This window comes from Jaculus jaculus, chromosome 5, assembly GCF_020740685.1.
Source record: "Jaculus jaculus isolate mJacJac1 chromosome 5, mJacJac1.mat.Y.cur, whole genome shotgun sequence".
Classification (NCBI taxonomy): domain Eukaryota; kingdom Metazoa; phylum Chordata; class Mammalia; order Rodentia; family Dipodidae; genus Jaculus; species Jaculus jaculus.
The window spans coordinates 136,417,903-136,436,188 of NC_059106.1; the positions used below are offsets into that span (position 1 = coordinate 136,417,903).

General features: G+C 41.2%; 1 long non-coding RNA gene across 1 annotated transcript; it reads right to left on the reverse strand.

The window, feature by feature from the left end:
- Positions 1–3,410: 3,410 nt before the first annotated feature.
- On the reverse strand, positions 3,411–14,373 carry LOC123460891. The gene is made up of 3 exons (XR_006637266.1): positions 14,291–14,373; positions 11,833–11,959; positions 3,411–3,859 (listed from the first exon to the last, which is right to left on the reverse strand). It is a non-coding gene; the product is annotated as an uncharacterized LOC123460891 (long non-coding RNA).
- Between the last annotated feature and the right edge of the window lie 3,913 nt (positions 14,374–18,286).

The window sequence follows — 18,286 nt, forward strand, 5'->3', positions numbered from 1 at the left end:
GCTTCAGGTGTTTTGTCCCAGCAGCAAGAAAGTAACTGATAGATCCATGAAGAAAAAAACAATAGCATCTTTAGGGAACTGGAAAATCACTGTGGCTGGATCTTTGTAAGCAAATAATATTTGAACACCTCAGGTTGAATTCTCAGGGCAATAAAATATCAAGAATTTACATCATGGAAACGGGGTGTGGGGGTACATGCCTTTAATCCCAGCACTGGGGAGGCAGAGGTAGGTGGACCACCTTGAGACTACCCAGCGAATTCCAGGCCAGCCTGGGCTACAGTGAGAACCTACCTTGAAAAACTAAAACCAAAAACAAACAAAAACAACAACAACAACAAAAAGAATTTACATCATGGGACCAAAAAGATTTCAGTTCTATTTTTTTTAAAGATTTATTTTTATTTATTTGAGGCAGAGAGAGAGAGAGAGAGAGAGAGAGTATGGGCATGCCAGGCAGGGCCTATAGCCACTGCAAACACCAGACACATGCACCATGTGCATCTGGCTTACGTGGGACCTGAGAATCAAACCTGTGTCCTTAGGCTGCACAGGCATGTGCCTTAACCGCTAAGCCATCTCTCCAGCCTTCAGTTCTATTTTTAAAGGATTAGTCGAAAAGCAATAAGCTTAGCGGAAGGAAAAGTGAATATAGAAAAAAAATCAAGGTAACAGGTAACAGCACAGCCCATTTATGAAGTGCTGCGGGAGCAGACCAAGGAGAACCAGGGATGCTCAATTAATGTGTCTTGAGATTTTTCACTTTCTACATTAAGAGGTAGTAAACATGAATGTGATTTTTGAGGGGTTTATGGGTGTTAAGGGTAGGGGTAAAAAATTACAGCGTTGATCACACATAGCAACAAGCCACTGTCACAGCTGCCAAACATTATACAAATAACAGCTTCAATTTGCAAAACCTATGCAATTTCTTCTGTCTCCACCAATGCAAGACAAACAGTCACATTGCTAGGACTGTATGCATTTTTATAATTTGTAAACAGAGAAAACAATACTTTATATAACTTTCTACTAAAATTTAAACAATACTAGGGCACAAAACATAGCATTTCAGTTTACCAAAGAAAGAACTATTTCTTCATCCAGGAATTGCAGTGTCCAACTGTTAGAGAAAAAAACTGTTCCCTACTGCTCAGAAGTACTGGAAATCAGCCATCTATTTCTAACCAGTGACATTACCAAGAGTTAAATATTTGTTTTTAGAGAAATAATTGCACAAGTTAGTTAATGCCAGTTGCTTTAAAAAAATTTTTGTTTTTTGGGGGGTAAGGTCTCCTTCTAGCCCAGGCTGACCTGGAATTATGTATTCTCAGGGTGGCCTCAAACTCACTCTGTAGTCCTGGGCTTGCCTCTAACACTGTGATCCTCCTACCTCTGTCTCTCCAGTGCTGCAGTTAATGGTGTGCACCACCATGCTCCATGCAAAACATTTTTAATGTGTATATGTCTGTGGAACAAGGGCATGCATGTGCAAGTGGAGGCCAGATGACAACCTCGGGGGTTGTTCCTCTCAAGTGCTGTCACCTTTTATGAGACAGGGTCTCTCACTGGCTTCAAGCTCACCAGACTGACTGGCAAGTGAGCCAATAGTATATGCCTGTCTCCAAATCCACAGCACTGCAACTACAGGTACTTGTGGCCACATCCAGCTTTGAATGTGGGTACTGTGCATCAAACTCTGGTCCTAAAGCTTATGTGGCAAGCACATGTACCAACTGAGAAATCTCCTCAGTCCCAATTTCATCAGGTATTTTGTCACAGCAAGAAAGGTAACTAATGAAAAGGGAAATGTAAGAAACCAAATATGTAGAAAGAATTATGGTTAAAATTATATTTATAATCAGTGACTGCAACTCACAAGAAACAAATGCCTTTTATTTAATAAACAAGTACATACATTTATGCAGACATATAACTAAAACAGTGAGATGCGCTGTGAAATATTCTTCTCTATGATCTTTTATATAAAACATGCTGGTCAAAATTTAGTAAATGAATTTTGCAAACCACTAACTACTCTGGATCATTATCGATACCACTGTATAGTGAGGAATGTATCATCTTCCTCCTCGGTCTCAGCCCATGATAGCATTCCAAAGAGTACTAAAAGAAAACACTTAACACAGCTTTGCTTCCACTCGTCCGGCATACATGTTTTCAAAATGAAGCTGAACCACTTACCTTTCCAGGCTTGAGAGGGGTAACAGTGGCCCCATGTCTGCATTGTATATTTAGTCTTTTTTTTTTTTTTTTTTGCCTATATGTATGATCTGCTTGTGAGTATACATGTTTGTATGTGTGTGCAAGCCAGAGGGGCAAGAGTAGGCATCTTCTGTTGCTCTCCATTTTATTGAGACAGTTTCTGGATGAACTAGAACCTTGACTTGGCTAGACTATCTACACCAGTGAGCTCCAAGGATTCCTTGTCTTTGCCTCTGTAGTGCTGAGATTATAGGCTGGCACTGCCAAACCCGGCATTTTTACATGGATGCTGGAGCTCCAAATTCAGGTCCTCAGCTTTTGCAGTAAGCATTTTACCCATTAGCTATCTCCCTGCCCAGTTTCTTTCTTTCTTTCTTTTTTTTTTTTTTTAACATGATATGTGTGTGTGTGTGTGTGTCTGTGTATGGTGTGTGGGCACATGTGGATGTATGGAAATGCATGTACGCAGAGGCCAAATGTTAACATCATATATCTTCCTCAATCACTCTTCCACCTCGTTTTTTGAGACTAAACCCAGAGCTCACCAATTTGGCTAGCATTACTACCCTTGTCTCCTTCTCCCAAGCACTATGATTACAGGCATGTAGCACTACACCCAGTTTTTACATGGGTAAAAACTAGGGATCTGAACTCAGGTCCTCATATTTGTGTGGAAGGAGCTTTATCAAGTGATCCATCTCCCCAGTCCTGTATTTCCTCTTTTTACTGCATATTTCATTTGATCCTCTCAACAACCTTGTGAAGTAGGTAGGGAAAAAACTGGGTTCATCTTATGGACAATAAGGTTGAAGTTCAGAGGGACTGATCAGCTTTCCCATTATATAGGCAGTAAGAGGCAGTGGTGGAGACAAATTAAGAACAAACAACTTTGAAGCTGAGGGAGCTTTTTTCTAAGCCACTTAGTTTCTGACAGTATAATCTAGCTACATATGACTCATGCATATATGTATGTATAAGTAATTTTTTGATATTGGAGATTGAATCCAGGGCTTTGAACATGCTAAGAACATCCTGTTAAAAATTTTTAACACTTCATACTCACTTTCATATAACTAATTTTGTGTGTTTTTGTGTGTGTGTGTGTGTGTGTGTGTGTGTGTGTGTGTGTGTATGGGAGCACCAGGGTCTCTTGATACTGCAAATGAATGCTAGATGTTGCACCACTTCGTGTGTCTGGTTTTACATGGATGCTTGGGAATCAAACCCAGGTTGGCAGGCTTTGCAAGCAAGCACCTTTAATTGCTGAGCCATCTCTCCAACCCTGATTCAACTTTTTCATAAGCTAGAATAAGAGACATTATTCTAAACTTACCATGCCAGTTTATGCTTCTCTACTGAACAACATGTAGCCACAGAACTTTTATTTTTTAGAAAGCATGGCTCTTGTCTAGAGTAATATGAGCAATATAAAGGATCCTGATAGCCAAGGAAATTGAGAAAGGGATATAAACATGTATTCATGAATTTTAGTCCCTTTCAGCATTTACTTGTATGAGGGTTCAATGCAGATGACACGAAGCTTTTGAAGAGGATCTAGGTCTTGAAGAAGTCATTCATACTCAACTCCTGAATGCTTAATGGTGATGGGCCATGGTCTTCAAAAACGTGCTTGATGCTTGAAAACAAACACAAAAAGAGTCTACTAGCAAGTTTAAGTATTTTTACAAGGAAGTTAAAAAGCTCTTTGGTCAATAATTAATCTGATCACTAGATACCATATTAAAGAATAGAGAAATTAAGATATTTAAAAAGATATAGGTTTAGTGGCTTGTCTCTTTGGTTAATAGTCTTCACTAAAAATTGCAACAGAATTTGAAGTTCTTACAGATAAAGTGATTTAATGATAATTTCTTGAATCTCTTTGATTGATAGCCAAGATATCAGACTGCCCTACAGAGACTTGAATCTCTGGAAGTATGGTCAAAATCTTTGTTGGGAAAGATAGCATAATATGAAGTTGATTTGGAGTAAAGAAAGAAAGAACCTGAGGTAGGAAATTATGATTTGAATTTTTCCCTGAGATAGTGTCTCTATGTACTTGACGCCAGTCCCAAACTCTTACCCTCCCGTCTCAGCATCCCAAGTGCTGGGATGACAGACATGCACCATGCCAGGGTAGAAAAAGTTTTTTTTGAGTGAGGAAAAAAGATAACAAAGCCTTCAAAGGGAAAAACTCCAACCACTTTGCAAAGTTCAGGTGAAAAACATAGCAAAAGTATTTTAAGCACTATGTAATTAAAAAGAAGCTACTAGCCACCTGAAATTACAGCTTCACATGTAACTACCAGAGTGCTATGCCCTCAGGACATCTGTTCTATACTTCTCCCTTAGCACTTAAAAAAATTATTATTGAGTTTCACACCTGTACATAATATATTTTGACCATAACCCCCCATTATCTTCCTTTGCCTCTCCTATCCCATTTCCCTTCCACTGAACCCTTATTCTTTCTAACTAGTCTCTCTTCCACCTTAATGTCTTTTTCCCTTGTCACCATCCACGTTGGAATGTTGATGGGCTTAATACTGTGCACCATAGCTCGTTTTGGAGACAATTTTTTAAAGGAAGCATTTTTTAAAATTATTTATTTATTTATTTGAGAGCGACAGACACAGAGAGAAAGACAGATAGAGGGAGAGAGAGAGAATGGGCGTGCCAGGGCTTCCAGCCTCTGCAAACGAACTCCACATGCGTGCGCCCCCTTGTGCATCTGGCTAACGTGGGACCTGGGGAACCGAGCCTCGAACCGGGGTCCTTAGGCTTCACAGGCAAGCGTTTAACCGCTAAGTCATCTCTCCAGCCCTGGAGACAATTTTTTAATTTCATTGTAATTTTAATTACATTGTAACCATCTCCTTTTAATTTGTGTGCTCCTGTAAGTCTTCCTTTTCTCCAAGAAAACTTCAAGTTTTAACAAAACTATCAAAGCACTCAGGAGGCAGAGGTAGGAGGAATGTTATGAGTTCGAGGCCACCCTGAGACTCCATAGTGAATTCCAGGTCAGCCTGGGCTAGAGTGAGACCCTACCTTGAAAAACCAAAACAAAAAAAAAACCAAAAACCTATTAAGAGGGGCTGGAGAGATGGCTTAGCAGTTAAGCGCTTGCCTATGAAGCCTAAGGACCCTGGTTTGAGGCTCAATTCCACAAGACCCACATTAGCCAGATGCACAAAGGGGCGCAGGCGTCTGGAGTTCATTTTCAGTGGCTGGAGGTGCTGGCATGCCCATTCTCTCTCTCTGCCTTTCTCTGTCTGTTATTCTCAACTAACTAAATAAAAAAAAAAACAAAAATAAATTAAAAGAAACAACTATTAAGGGGCTGGATAAATGTCTTAGTAGTTGTTTGCCTGCAAAGCCAGGATCCTGGTTCAACTCTCCAGGACCCATGTAAGCCAGATGCACAAAGGGGCACATGCATCTGGAGTTCGTTTGCAGTGGTGTGCCTATTCTCTTTCTCTCTCTCAAACACATAAATAAATAAATAATAAAATAAAAAATTAAAAAACTATTAAAGGGGCTAGAGAGATATCTTAGTAATTAAGGTGCTTGCTTGTGGAGCCTAAGGGCCCATGTTTGACTCCTCAGATCCTATGTAAGCCAGACGCACAAGGTGACACATGCGGAAGGTTGCATATGCGCACAAGGTGGTGCGTATATCTGGCGTTTGATTGCAGTGGATGGAGGCCCTGGAACACCAAGTCTCATTCTCTCTCATTTAAAAAAAAAAAAGGCCAGCCTGTTGGGCTTGCCTCAAAAAAAAAAAAAAAAAAAAAAAAATTAAGGGCTGGGGTGATGGCTTAGGAGTTAAGGTGCTTGCCTGAGAGGCCTAAGGAGCCAGGTTCAATTCTTCAGTACCCACATAAGCCAGATGCACAAGGTGGCACATGTGTCTGGAGTTTATTTGCAGTGGCTATAGGCTCTGGTACACCCAGTTACTCTTCCTCCCTCTCCCCTCTCAAATAAACAAATATTTTTAAAACTATTAAGAATAATGCAGCTAATATTTACTCCACCTATAATTTGTACTGATTTTCTTTGTTCTTTTTTGTTGGTAGGGTGGTCTCATTCTAGCCCAGGCTGACCCAGAAGATACACTGTAGCCCTGGTGGCCTCAAACTCATGGTGATCCTCCTACCTTAGCCACCACAACCAACTTAATTGGTGCTGCTCTAAGTGTAGACTACTTTACGCATTTTGCACAACAATCTCATGGATTAGATTCTACTCTTACCCCCAATTTACAGACCATAAATAAACCTCACCCACAGAGAAAATACATGTATTACCTAGCTAATAAGAGAGAAGCCACTCCAGGCATGGTCACACATGCCTGTAATTTCAGCACATGGGAGCCTGAGGCAAGAGGATCACCATGAGTTTGTGGCCAACTTGCTTCATAAAGCTTAAAAAAAAAGTGGAGCTAGGTCTTCTGGCAACAGAACACAAAGCTATACCCAGTACTCTACAAAACTACAACGTGGCCAGCACTAGGGCTTTACTCTAACCCACCCAGACTGAAATGGCATGTCATATGCTTTCCTTGATATGCTAAAGAGAAAGCATAGTGACTAACTAAATTCCCTAAGTCTAATAATACAGGATCAGTTTCAGCCGACACTATCTTGCAAGAATCAAAACAGTTACAAAATCAAGTCTATCTATCACGAAAATCCCAAGTGACAGAATAGGCGACTGCTCATTTTTCTGGTTGATGTATGCTTTTCTTTTATTCTTTTTGTTTGTTTTTTTGAGGTAAGGTCTCACTCTAGTCCAGGAACTCATTATGTAGCTTTTCTTTTATTCTTGTGTTGTTTTTCTTTTTACAGTGCTAGGATTGAACCCAGGGAGGGCCTCCTACAAGCTAATCATCAGTTCTACTGCTAAATTACAGTCCTAGCTCCCAGTATTATTTTTCATATCTTAATTTTTTAAAATTATTTTTAGTTTTTCAAGGTAGGGTCTCACTGTAGCCCAGGCTGACCTGGGAATGACTAAGTTGTCTCAGGGAGCCTTAAACTCATGGCAATTCTCCTACCTCTGCCTCCCAAGTGATGGGATTAAAGGCATGCTGGCACCATACCAGGCTTCATATCTTAATTTTTATAAAGTGGACATGAATTACTTTTGAGAGTGAGGGGTGAGACAGGATCTTGCTATGTAGCATAGTTTGGCACTCAAACTCATGATCCACTTGTCTCAGCCTCTTGAGTGTTGGGATTATTAGATGTATAACCCAATGCCCCATTTATACTTTTTTTTTTTTAAATTTAAGCATGTCATGACCATTATTAGCATTAATATATATCAAGCTTACAAAGCTTGTAAGACATGTTGGAGAGTCAGCTCAGCAGTAAAAGGAGCTGACTTGCGAAGCCTGCTGCCCTGGCCCAGTTCAACACCCCAAACCCATGTAAAGCCAGATGCACAGTGGTGCATGCATTTATGATGAAAACAAATTTACAACAATGGACAGCAGAGCCAGGAAAACCCAAAGCCTGTGGGCCAGTCTGGCACTTTGTAGCAGCAAAAGATGCAGTCTCAAAGAAGATGGAGTAGCAGGGAGTGCTGGCGCACATCTTTAATCCCAGCACTAGAGAGGCAGAGGTAGGAGGATCACTGTGAATTAGAGGTCAACCTGAGACTACACAGTGAATTCCAGATCAGCCTGGTCTGGAGCAAGACCCTACCTTGAGAAACAAAACAACAAAAAAAGGTACAGTACAAACACCTCGAAGTTGTCTTTGATGTGAGCTGTGGCACACATGCCCATATATACAAAGTATTTTTTATATTTTTAAAAATATTTTTCATTTTTATTTATTTGTTGGAGAGAGAGATACAGAAATAGGCAGGGAAAGGGAGAGAGAGAGAGAATGGGTACACCACGGCCTCCAGCCACTGCAAATGAACTCCAGATGCATGCGCCCCCTTGTGCATCTGGCTTACATGGGTCCTGGGGAGTTGAACCTGGGTCCTTTGGCTTTGCAGGCCTTAACCACTAAGCCATCTCTCCAGTCCCAAAGGTTTTTTTAAAGTTTGTAAGAGCCAAAGGTTCAGTGTAGAGTAAGTTTCAAGGTCATAAGTAATAATAGCTAGTATTTACTTACAGATTTAATACAGGCAAATTATACTCATATTTTTGTTGTTGTTTTTGTTTTTTGGGATAGGGTCTTGCCTAGCTCAGGCTGACCGGGAATTCACGATGTAGTCTCAGGGTGGCCTCAAACTCATGGCAATCCTCCTACCTCTACCTCCTGCCGAGTGCTGGGATTAAAGGTGTGCACTATCACACCTGGTTTCAACTTGTTGCTTTTTTTTTTTCCCCGGAGGGATACACCACCACACCCAGTCAACTTGTTGCTTTTAGTAGCCTACAGAGATTCCAATTAAGCTTGTTAGAACTGTACAGAGTTCCTAAATAAAACAAACTCCATCCCATTCTCAGAGAAGCTCCGGAGAACCATGCCAAAGCAATACAAACCCAGCTTGCAAGCAGAAGTGGTAACATCCGTATCACATTGTTAAGTCAACAGCATGTTATGTTTTACTGCATCCATGAGTACTAAGCACTCAGTATTCGAAAGTTCTCTTTAATAGTGACAATCTAGTGTGATAGCTTAAAACCACTTATCATGTCACCAAATCTTCCTCGCAGCTCTGAGAAGTCAGGCTCTGTGTGCCCCAGCTCCCACACAGTGCCATTTATTAGGACAGAAAAATTAAGAATAATATAATAGATATCCTTTTATTTTTACATATCTTACAGTCTTGTTATTTGTTTCTTAGCATTATGAATATAGAAGATTGGGGAGATGGCTCAGTGGCTAAAGGTGCTTGCTTAAAACACTGCTGACCCAGGGCTACGGAGATGGCTTAGTGGTTAAGACACTTGCCTGCGAAACCAAAGGACCCAGGTTTGATTTCCCAGGACCCAGGTGAAGCCAGATGCACAAGGTGGTGTACGCATCTGGAGTTTGTTTGCAGTGGCTAAAGGCTCTGGTACACCCATTCTCTCCCTCTGCTTCTCTCAAATAAATAAAACCTAAAAGAAACAAACAAACATACAAACTTTAAAAAAAAAAAAAGTCTGCTGGCCCAGGTTCAATTCCCCAGCACCCAGACACAGAAAGTGGTGCAGTAGTACATGAGTCTGGCTTTCATTTGCAGCAGCAAGAGGCCCTGATTCATACATATATAATAGATGTCAGACAGATAATAGACAGATAAGTTTTTTAAAGTTTCATTTTTAATTTTTTAAAAAGAGAAAGGAAAGAAAATCCATGTTTACAGGGCCATGGTGATAGCTTAGCTGGTCAAGTGCCTGACTCCATAACATACATCTGAAAAGCTGCAGCACTAAGGAAGAAGAAATGGAGCTCACAGGCCAACCAGCCCAGCCTGCTAAATGAGTTCCAGGCTAATGAGAGATAATATCTCAAAAAAGATAAAACACAAGGAACACCCACAGTTGTCTTCTGGTCTCTCTCTCTCGCTCTCTACACACACACACACACACACACACACACACACACACACTCCCTCTCTCCCTCTCCCTCTCTCTCTCTGCACATGCTCCCCCACACACAAAACACATGCTCACAACAAAACAACATAAGCCACAAAAAGTATACCTAACAGGAATCTTCTTCCTACTCTAAACCTCTAGTCTCACTCTTCAAGAAATTCTGTCCACAGTTCTTCGAAGATTTTTTGTTTTGTTTTTTCGAGGTAGGGTTTCACTCCAGCCCAGGCTGACCTGGAATTCATTCTGTAGTCAGGGTGGCCTCGCATTCACAGCGATCATCCTACCTCTGCCTCCTGAGTGCTGAGATTAAAGACATGTGCCACCACGGCCAACTCTTTGAAGAAATTTTGTATATATGTATACAGATACATGTTTTTTAAAGCCGCAAATGAAAACATACTGAACACAGTTACACAGTGCTTTCCTGCTAATAATGTATCTTGGCTGGGGAGGCTCGGCGGCTAAGGGGATTCCTGCACAAGCACGAGGACTGTCTGGATTCCCAGCATTCGTGTAAAATGCTGGGCGTGGTGGTGCACACCGGTAATCTCAGCACTGGGGAGGGAGAGCCGGTTGGTCCCTGGTGCTCACTGGCTTTAGCCTAGCCAAACCAGTGAGCTGCAGACTCAGCTAGAGAACCTGTCTCAAAGAGTGAGGAAGAGGGCAATTGAGGAAGACACCCAACGTTAACCTCTGGCCTCCACATACACACGAATACACACACACACATGCAAAAACCATGAAAAATCTTAGAAAAAGATTCTCCCATGTTTGCACCTCTAGATCCACCTCATTCTATGAGCTGCAAAGTACTACATAAGGCACTAATTTAACCCAACTTCATTTGTGTTATTTCTACTTGCTTTTTAAAAAATACTTATTTAATTATTTGAGAGTTTGAGAGAAAAAAGAGAAAGAGAGAATGGGCATGCCAGGGCATCCAGCCACTGCAAACGAACTCCAGATGTGTGTGCCCCCTTGTGCATCTGGCTTACATGTATACTGGGGAATCGAACCTGGGTCCTTAGGCCTTGTAGGCAAACACCTTAACTGCTTAGCCATCTCTCCAGCCCTACTTGTTATTTTTTAACTTCAAACACACAAACAAAAAAAATCCCTGCATGCTAATCCCAGCACTCGGGAGGCAGAGGTAGGAGGATCGCCAAGAGTTCAAGGCCATCCTGAGACTACATAGTGAATTCCAGGTCAGCCTGAGCCAGAGTGAGACCCTACCTCAAAAACAAACAAACAAAAAAAAAAAACAAACAAACAAACAAAAAAATCCCTGCATGCAAATTTTGTGTGTAAATGCAAATATGCATGCAAGGTGAGTTACTAGAAGTACTGCAGGTTACTTAAATTTAGCAAATCCAAACAAGAAGCCAGCACATCTCCAAAGGAGACCAAAAAAAACCACAAGTTAAATGCTTAGTGATTAAAAGATGCCAAATATTATTTAAAAAATTAGAAGGTACTAAAAATTAGTAAAATAATGAAGTAAGAAAACTGAAATAGAAAAAACTTTACCTAGCCCCCAGGAAAGATCGATAGAAGGATGTGAAAATAGCAACAGGGGAAGGGAGAAAAAAAGGATGAAAGAAAATTGTATAAATAAGGCAGGATAAAGAAGAGAAGACATTTTGGAGCATTTCCTGCTTAAGAACTAAGACATAAAATAAGACTGATTGAAAGATTTAAGACACATATTGTTACAAAACCAATCATGGATGCCACATGACTTAGATAACTATTTGAGGGCTAATTCTGATATAGTATCACAAGTTGGTTTATTTCTATCTGGCTTAAAGTGTTGGAAAAGGAAGTCTCCCCAAAACAGAAAAGCAGAGCAGTAATATTCCATGAGCAATAAAACTTTTCACTCTGGCTTCTGATCAACTTGACAAGGAAATAGTAACAACTGCCTCATATATGTATGTATGTGAGTATAAAGCATCTTTTTGAAAGGCTCTGATTAAAACACAAGAGATTCAGGCCTGTATTTTCCTTGGCCCATGCAGGGCTCTTCTAGTATTTCACCTAACACAAAACAGTTAACAACTTACCTCTCTCAAAGTGCTAGGATTTGAATGCCACAATATAAAATGATTCATGTTTTTGTCCATTAATGCTCCAGGGGTTTCTTTATATGAAGTCCATTTTAGAGTCCATAGAAATCAGTGCTCTGCAAAACTGAAAACCTCAAAAATGTCAATGCACACACCTAAGTTACTACTTGGGTCCAATTCATTATGAGCTAACAGATATCCCACAAGGACATGTAGATGTACAAAGTCTCATAGGCATGACAATGAACATGACTGAGGTGGCCAAAATTAAACTAAGACAATACCGACACCTAGAGGATCTCAACACATAACCTTTTATCATATTTAAATGTATTCTAACGTGGCACCACAGCAACAGCATACAAAAACAGGGGTGAACAGGATACCAAGACTTTACAGAAATTAGAAAATATTTAAAATTTCACAAATACAAAATTTAAATACTGCAACAATGTATTTGCTTGTTTACTTTTGGATGTCCAACCAACTTGGAAAAACAGCTTAGGTTCTGTTTATTTACTTATTTGCTTTAGTTTTTCGAGTTAAGTGTCTCATTCTAGCCCAGGCTGACAAGGAATTCACTATGTACTCTCAGGCTGGCCTGGAACTCAGTGATCCTCCTACCTATGCCTCCCGAGTGCTGGGATTAAAGGTGTATACCACCATGTCTAGCCAGTTTAGGGTTCTTAAAAAATCTTTAAAAAATTTTTATTATTTATTTATATAAATTTATTTATTTGCTTATTTGCAAGGAGAGAGAGAATGGGTCTCTAGTCACTGCAAATAAGCTCCAACATCTAGCTTTACATATATACTGGTATATCAAACGCAGGTCATTAGACTTTGCAGGCAAGCACCTTAAGTGCTGAGCCACTTCTCCAGTTTCTCTTAAGTTTTTTAAAATGCTAAGTAGCTTTTTTTTAAAAAAAATTATTTATTTATTTATTTATTTGAGAGCAACAGACACTGAGAGAAAGACAGATAGAGGGAGAATGGGCGCGCCAGGGCCTCCAGCCTCTGCAAACGAACTCCAGATGCGTGCGCCCCCTTGTGCATCTGACTAACGTGGGACCTGGGGAACCGAGCCTCGAACCAGGGTCCTTAGGCTTCACAGGCAAGTGCCTAACCGCTAAGCCATCTCTCCAGCGCGTAGCTTTTTTTTTTTTTTTAAAGTACAACATGACAATGTGACCTGAATTCATAGTTCTCTATTCTCTTCTATCCAACCTAACAACAAAATCCTGGAATCTCTAAAGAGCTATCATTTCACTGGACAGCCCATACACTCACTGTGACTGGTGCTGGTGGTGACTCATGAACAGATCTGATTACAGTTTGATGTGTCATCTGCCCTGTATTCCATTTGACACCCAAAACACTCTGGTTGAAGCATTTGTTTTTTAGGTGCATTCTCACTCTTTATTACATTTACAGATTTTCTTTTTACCAAAGAAACACTTTAATCCTCAAGGTGTAATTCTTTGGAAGGCGTCCTACAACTGCTTTTCACGTGTACACACAGCAAATGAAACCTGGCTGGATTTTTATAAGTTACTATTTTCATTGTGGCTATATATTTCTTCGTTTGCCTCTTAAATGTTAGTACCCTAACACAAGAAAACATTTTCTTTAGAAAAAGAGTGAAGAAAGAGGGCTGGAGAGACAGCCCAATGATTAAACGTAGTTTCTTGGATTCCCCAGTACCCATGAAAGCCAGATGCACAAAGTGCCAAATGCATGTAGAGTTCATTTGCTGTGGAAGACGCTGGCACGACCACTGACCCTTTCTCTCCTGGCAACTAAACAAAAACAAAAACAAAAAAATTAAATTAGCCTGGCGTGGTAGCGCACGCCTTTAATCCCAGCATTTGGGAGGCAGAGGTAGGAGGATCACCATGAGTTCCTGAGACTACACAGTGAATCCCAGGTCAGCCTGAACCAGAGTGCAACCCTATCTCGGAAAAAAAAAGGCACTAAAAAGCACTTCCTTGGAATCACTGCCCTTGGAAGTTCTTCCTAGAAAAGTTACGAATCCGAAGGAAGGTGAATAATCACTTCATCCTCTCCATCAAGAGAAAAGCATTAAAGACGCATCTGTCAACTTCACGAACTTTAAGCCACGGGCAAGCGAGCTAGGCGGGGGCGGCTTCCACGTTCAGAGGTGACACTACGAGATGTGGAATAAGCTCCCGGTCTGGGGTCGGGTCGGGGTAGCTGAGACGGGGTCCCTGGGTGAGCTCATCGCAAGTGCCCCCGACTCCATCTCTGCAACACGACCCGGGGCGGGGGCTGCTCCTAGAAAGCCCTGGTCCCCAACGGCGGGTGCCGGCAGCGCGGGGTCCCCCTGACCACGAGCCTTCCTCGGTTACCACCTGATGAGCCGCAGCCACCTTCCGGGCCAGAGCCACCCGGACCCGTACCCGCCTCCGCCCCGCACAGCCCGAGCCGCGGTTACCTGCCTGAGATGCGCGGCGGCCAGCCGACCTCTCTACGTGCCACACACATCGCGACGGGGCCGCCCGCACGCGTAACTTCCCGTGCGTCACGTCCGCTCGCGTCCCCCGCCACTTCGTAGTCCCGCCGAGCCCCGGCTGTGCCTGTGACGTCACTTCCGGTACGTTCCCTGATTCCTTCCGGCGTCTTCGGCCCGCTGCAGGTCTCGTTCCTTCCTTCTGTTGGTTCCTGCTGGCGCCGTCTCCCGGGTGACCCAGCCGTGAGACGTGCTTCCTTCCCTTCCGACTTCGTGGCCGGATTCCACAGCCTTCTCTGTTGTGCAGACACACCCCTGCTTAAATTTACCACTTTTCTCCGAATTAGCCTCGCTTTGGGAGGAAATCACAAGACTTGTTAGTAGGTTGTTTTCAGCTTTCTCTGCCCAATGTCAGGCGGGCTCAGAGACAGAGAGACGAGAGATGGGTGCCCGCAGCACCCCCAGCCACTGCAAACATATTCCAAATGCATACATCACCTTGTGCGTCTGGCTTACGTGGGTCCTGAGGAATCGAATCTGGGTCCTTTGGCTTTGCAGACAAGTGCCTTAAGTGCTAAGCCATCTCCGAGATGGCTGTTTCTGGGTTCAAATGCTTTCTCTTTCACCCCCAACAGTCTTAGGAAGGCAACCTCTTTGCCTGGTTCAAATGTGAAGCAGACAGTACCTAGGACTGTTGGATGTGTTACTTGACATAATACTCCAAAAGCTTAAGCATACTGCAAAAACACTAAAGATATTAACTGTTAGACTTTACTATATCATATACTCTCTGGTTCCCCCATGGCAAAGGCAGGTGGATGGAGAGGAATGATAATGTTGATAATTGATCTGTGTTCTGAGTAACCCAGCAATCTCTCATAGAATAATTTAGTTGGGATAGGTGAAATTTGAATCTTTTTTTTTTTTTTTTGATTTTCTTTTTCTTTTTTTTTTATGACAAGGCTTCACTATGTAGCCCAGGATGGCCTTGAACTCATGATCTTCCTACCTGAGTCTTCCTATTGCTGGTGTCACAGGAGTGTGCAATCATGCCGGGCTCAGACCAATGATATTTTTGGACTATAAGAATTCAGTAATTGGCCACAAGTCACAAAGTTAGCCAGTGACAATGAGTTTGAAATTTTAGCCTCTTAATTTCATTTTTCCATTCACTCATACAGGAGACGCATTTATGGAGATGCTAAGGATATAAAGATGACTAAAATATATCCTTGCTTTCCATAAGATATTTATCTGGTGAGGGAGGCAAGCCTTTTAGCAGAAAAGTAATTCAATGCTAATGTTATGGTAGTCCCACCTAGTTTCTTCATTCGACCAATGACATCTCTGTAATAGTCTGAGAGCTCTCTATCTGGCCATGCCTAGACTAGGCCTGGCACATTTGTGTTGAAGATACCACAGTTCCTCAAGCCCATTTTTGTTGAATTGTGAATACTTAAGCTCTGATCATGATGCAACCCCCTTGAGATAGGAAGCAACTGCACATTAAGAACTCTTGAGTTATTTTCACTTGTTGTGAATATAATCCAGTTTTATTTTTGTTTTCTGTGGTAGCTAATTATGTAAGGCAATTGGGCTAAGCCACAGCACACAGTTATTTGGTGAAACTTTGTTCTGGGTGTTTCTGTAAAATTATTTTTTTAATAGGACTAACATATTCATGAGTCAATTCTGAGTAAAGCAGATGATACTCAATCTGGAAGATGGATGAGGAACCTTGTCCAATTGTTGGAGGCTTTAGTAGAAAAAAGGTGGAGGTAGGTACCATGATTAAATGGAAATTCAATCACCAGACAGCCTTTGGACTTGAGTTATAGCATAGGTATCAGAGGTCTCCAGCCTGCTGGTCCCTCCTACAAATTTCAGAGTTGTTTAACCTCCACAGTTGTGTGATCCATTTCCTTAAAATAGAACTCTAGGGACTGGGAGATGGCTCAATGAATAAGGCACTTGGAATTCAACCTGGAGTACCTGAGTTCAACCCTCAGACTCTAGGTAAAATGCTGGAAGCCATGAGAGGCTTCTGTAATTCAGGCACCTGACATGTCCCAAATAAAAGAGGATGAGTCAGTTGCAATGGCAAAAGCCAAGTTCTTCTCTTCAGTAAGACTGAGCTAATTTTGGCTCAATTTTCAACCATTCTTTGCCCAGAAGGAAATACATCCAGCCTTTTATATCCCTGTGTTTACACCTGCCATTTAGCCAGCCATGGATAGAAAGTGTAGTCATACCCTAGATGCCTGGGTCTCTAATGAACAGTCTTTTAATCTTGTCATTGTAATGTTAATGCAATATAATGGCTATTAATATAGCATCTACATTTATGAGGTATTGTAAGTAGTCTCTATGCTAATGTGTATGATTTATATTTAATACTAGACTGTTTTGCATTAGAGACTTGAACATACAAGGATTTGGGCATTCTAAAAGGGCTGGGGAGTTTTAATTTAACCAGTATACTACAAATACTGAAAAACAGCTTCACAGACATTTCTAGATTTTTCAGGATTATGCAATGGTTCAAAATCTGTGTCCATAAGCTCAGTTGGTTTTTAATTAGCCAGTCAAAACCAATAAGCTTTTAAAAAGTTTCCTCTAGGTTAATGGGTGAAAAGTAACTAGGAGAAAGGTAATTATCATACAGAAGGGCAAGTGTCTCTTATACTCACTCATGTCTGACTCACAGTTGCTGGTTTTAACCATATGGCCCTTAATACTTTCCATTCTCCCCTTCCTCCCCTCCTTTTTCCCTTTTCTATTTGTAATTGTATGTGGGAGGCTATCTCTTTCTAGCTTAATGAGATGTGCTTATTTGAATAATTTTTTGATTTACCCAAAGAGTAGTTTAAACCCCTCATTTCTAGATTAGGCAGCCATTTTTGCTTCCATTGAGATGAGCATTATGCTGTTTATAAGTGTAGGGCATGGCAGATTACTAGCTATGTCTGTAGGAAAAATTGATAGGACACAGAAATTGGCTAGGTAGTCAGAACCCCAAAAGTGAATATTTTTTGTTCCTTGACATATCACTAACCTTACAGAAACTTGGATGCACACACCCTGCAGGAAAGATTTCTAGATTAACCTTGCAACCTTCCTAGAGGACAAAAACTCTGATCCTTACCTAAGATTACTGGCAAAGCTGTAAAATCTGTAAAAAAAAAAAAAAAAAATTCCCATAGTAATCTGTAAGCTTGTTTTCCTCATATAGCCATTCCCAATAAAAAAACCCCACCAGATCTGAGTCTCCAAGTGGGCTTCTGAAATCCCTTCTTGCCTACCTGTGCAGGAGCTCCATCTTGTTTCCTTCTCTTATGATCCAGGCTTAAGCTCCCCTTCTCCCTCCCAAAGTTTTTAAAAAAATATTTATTTATTTAAGAGAGAGACAGATAGAAAGAAAGAAAGATAGATAGATAGATAGATAGATAGATAGATAGATAAATAGATAGATGGAAAGAGGGGGGGGGGAATATGGGCGTGTCAAGGCCTCTAGCCATTGCGAGCCAACTCCAGACACATGTGCCACCTTGTGCATTTGCCTTACGTGGGGACTAGGGAAATGAACCTGGATCCTTAGGCTTCACAGGGAAGCATCTTAACTGCTAAGCCCCCTCTCAAAGTTTTAAACAGTAATAAAGGTTTTCTGAACCTTATCCTCTTGTTCATGAATTTCATTCTTTGTATTTATAGGTCAAGGATCTGAGAACACTCAAAATTCGGCGTGTTGGCATACAAGAAACCCAAAATTCCTTTATCAATGTGATTTTAACTTTTTTTTCCCCCTGTCATCCAGAAAGTAAGCATTTTCATGTTTTACATACACACATACATTAATTTTATTTATTTATTTATTTTTGAGGTAGGGTCTCACTCTAGCTCAGACTGACCTGGAATTCACTATGTAGTCTCAGGGTGGCCTTGAACTCATGGTGATCCTCCTACCTATGCTTCCTGAGTGCT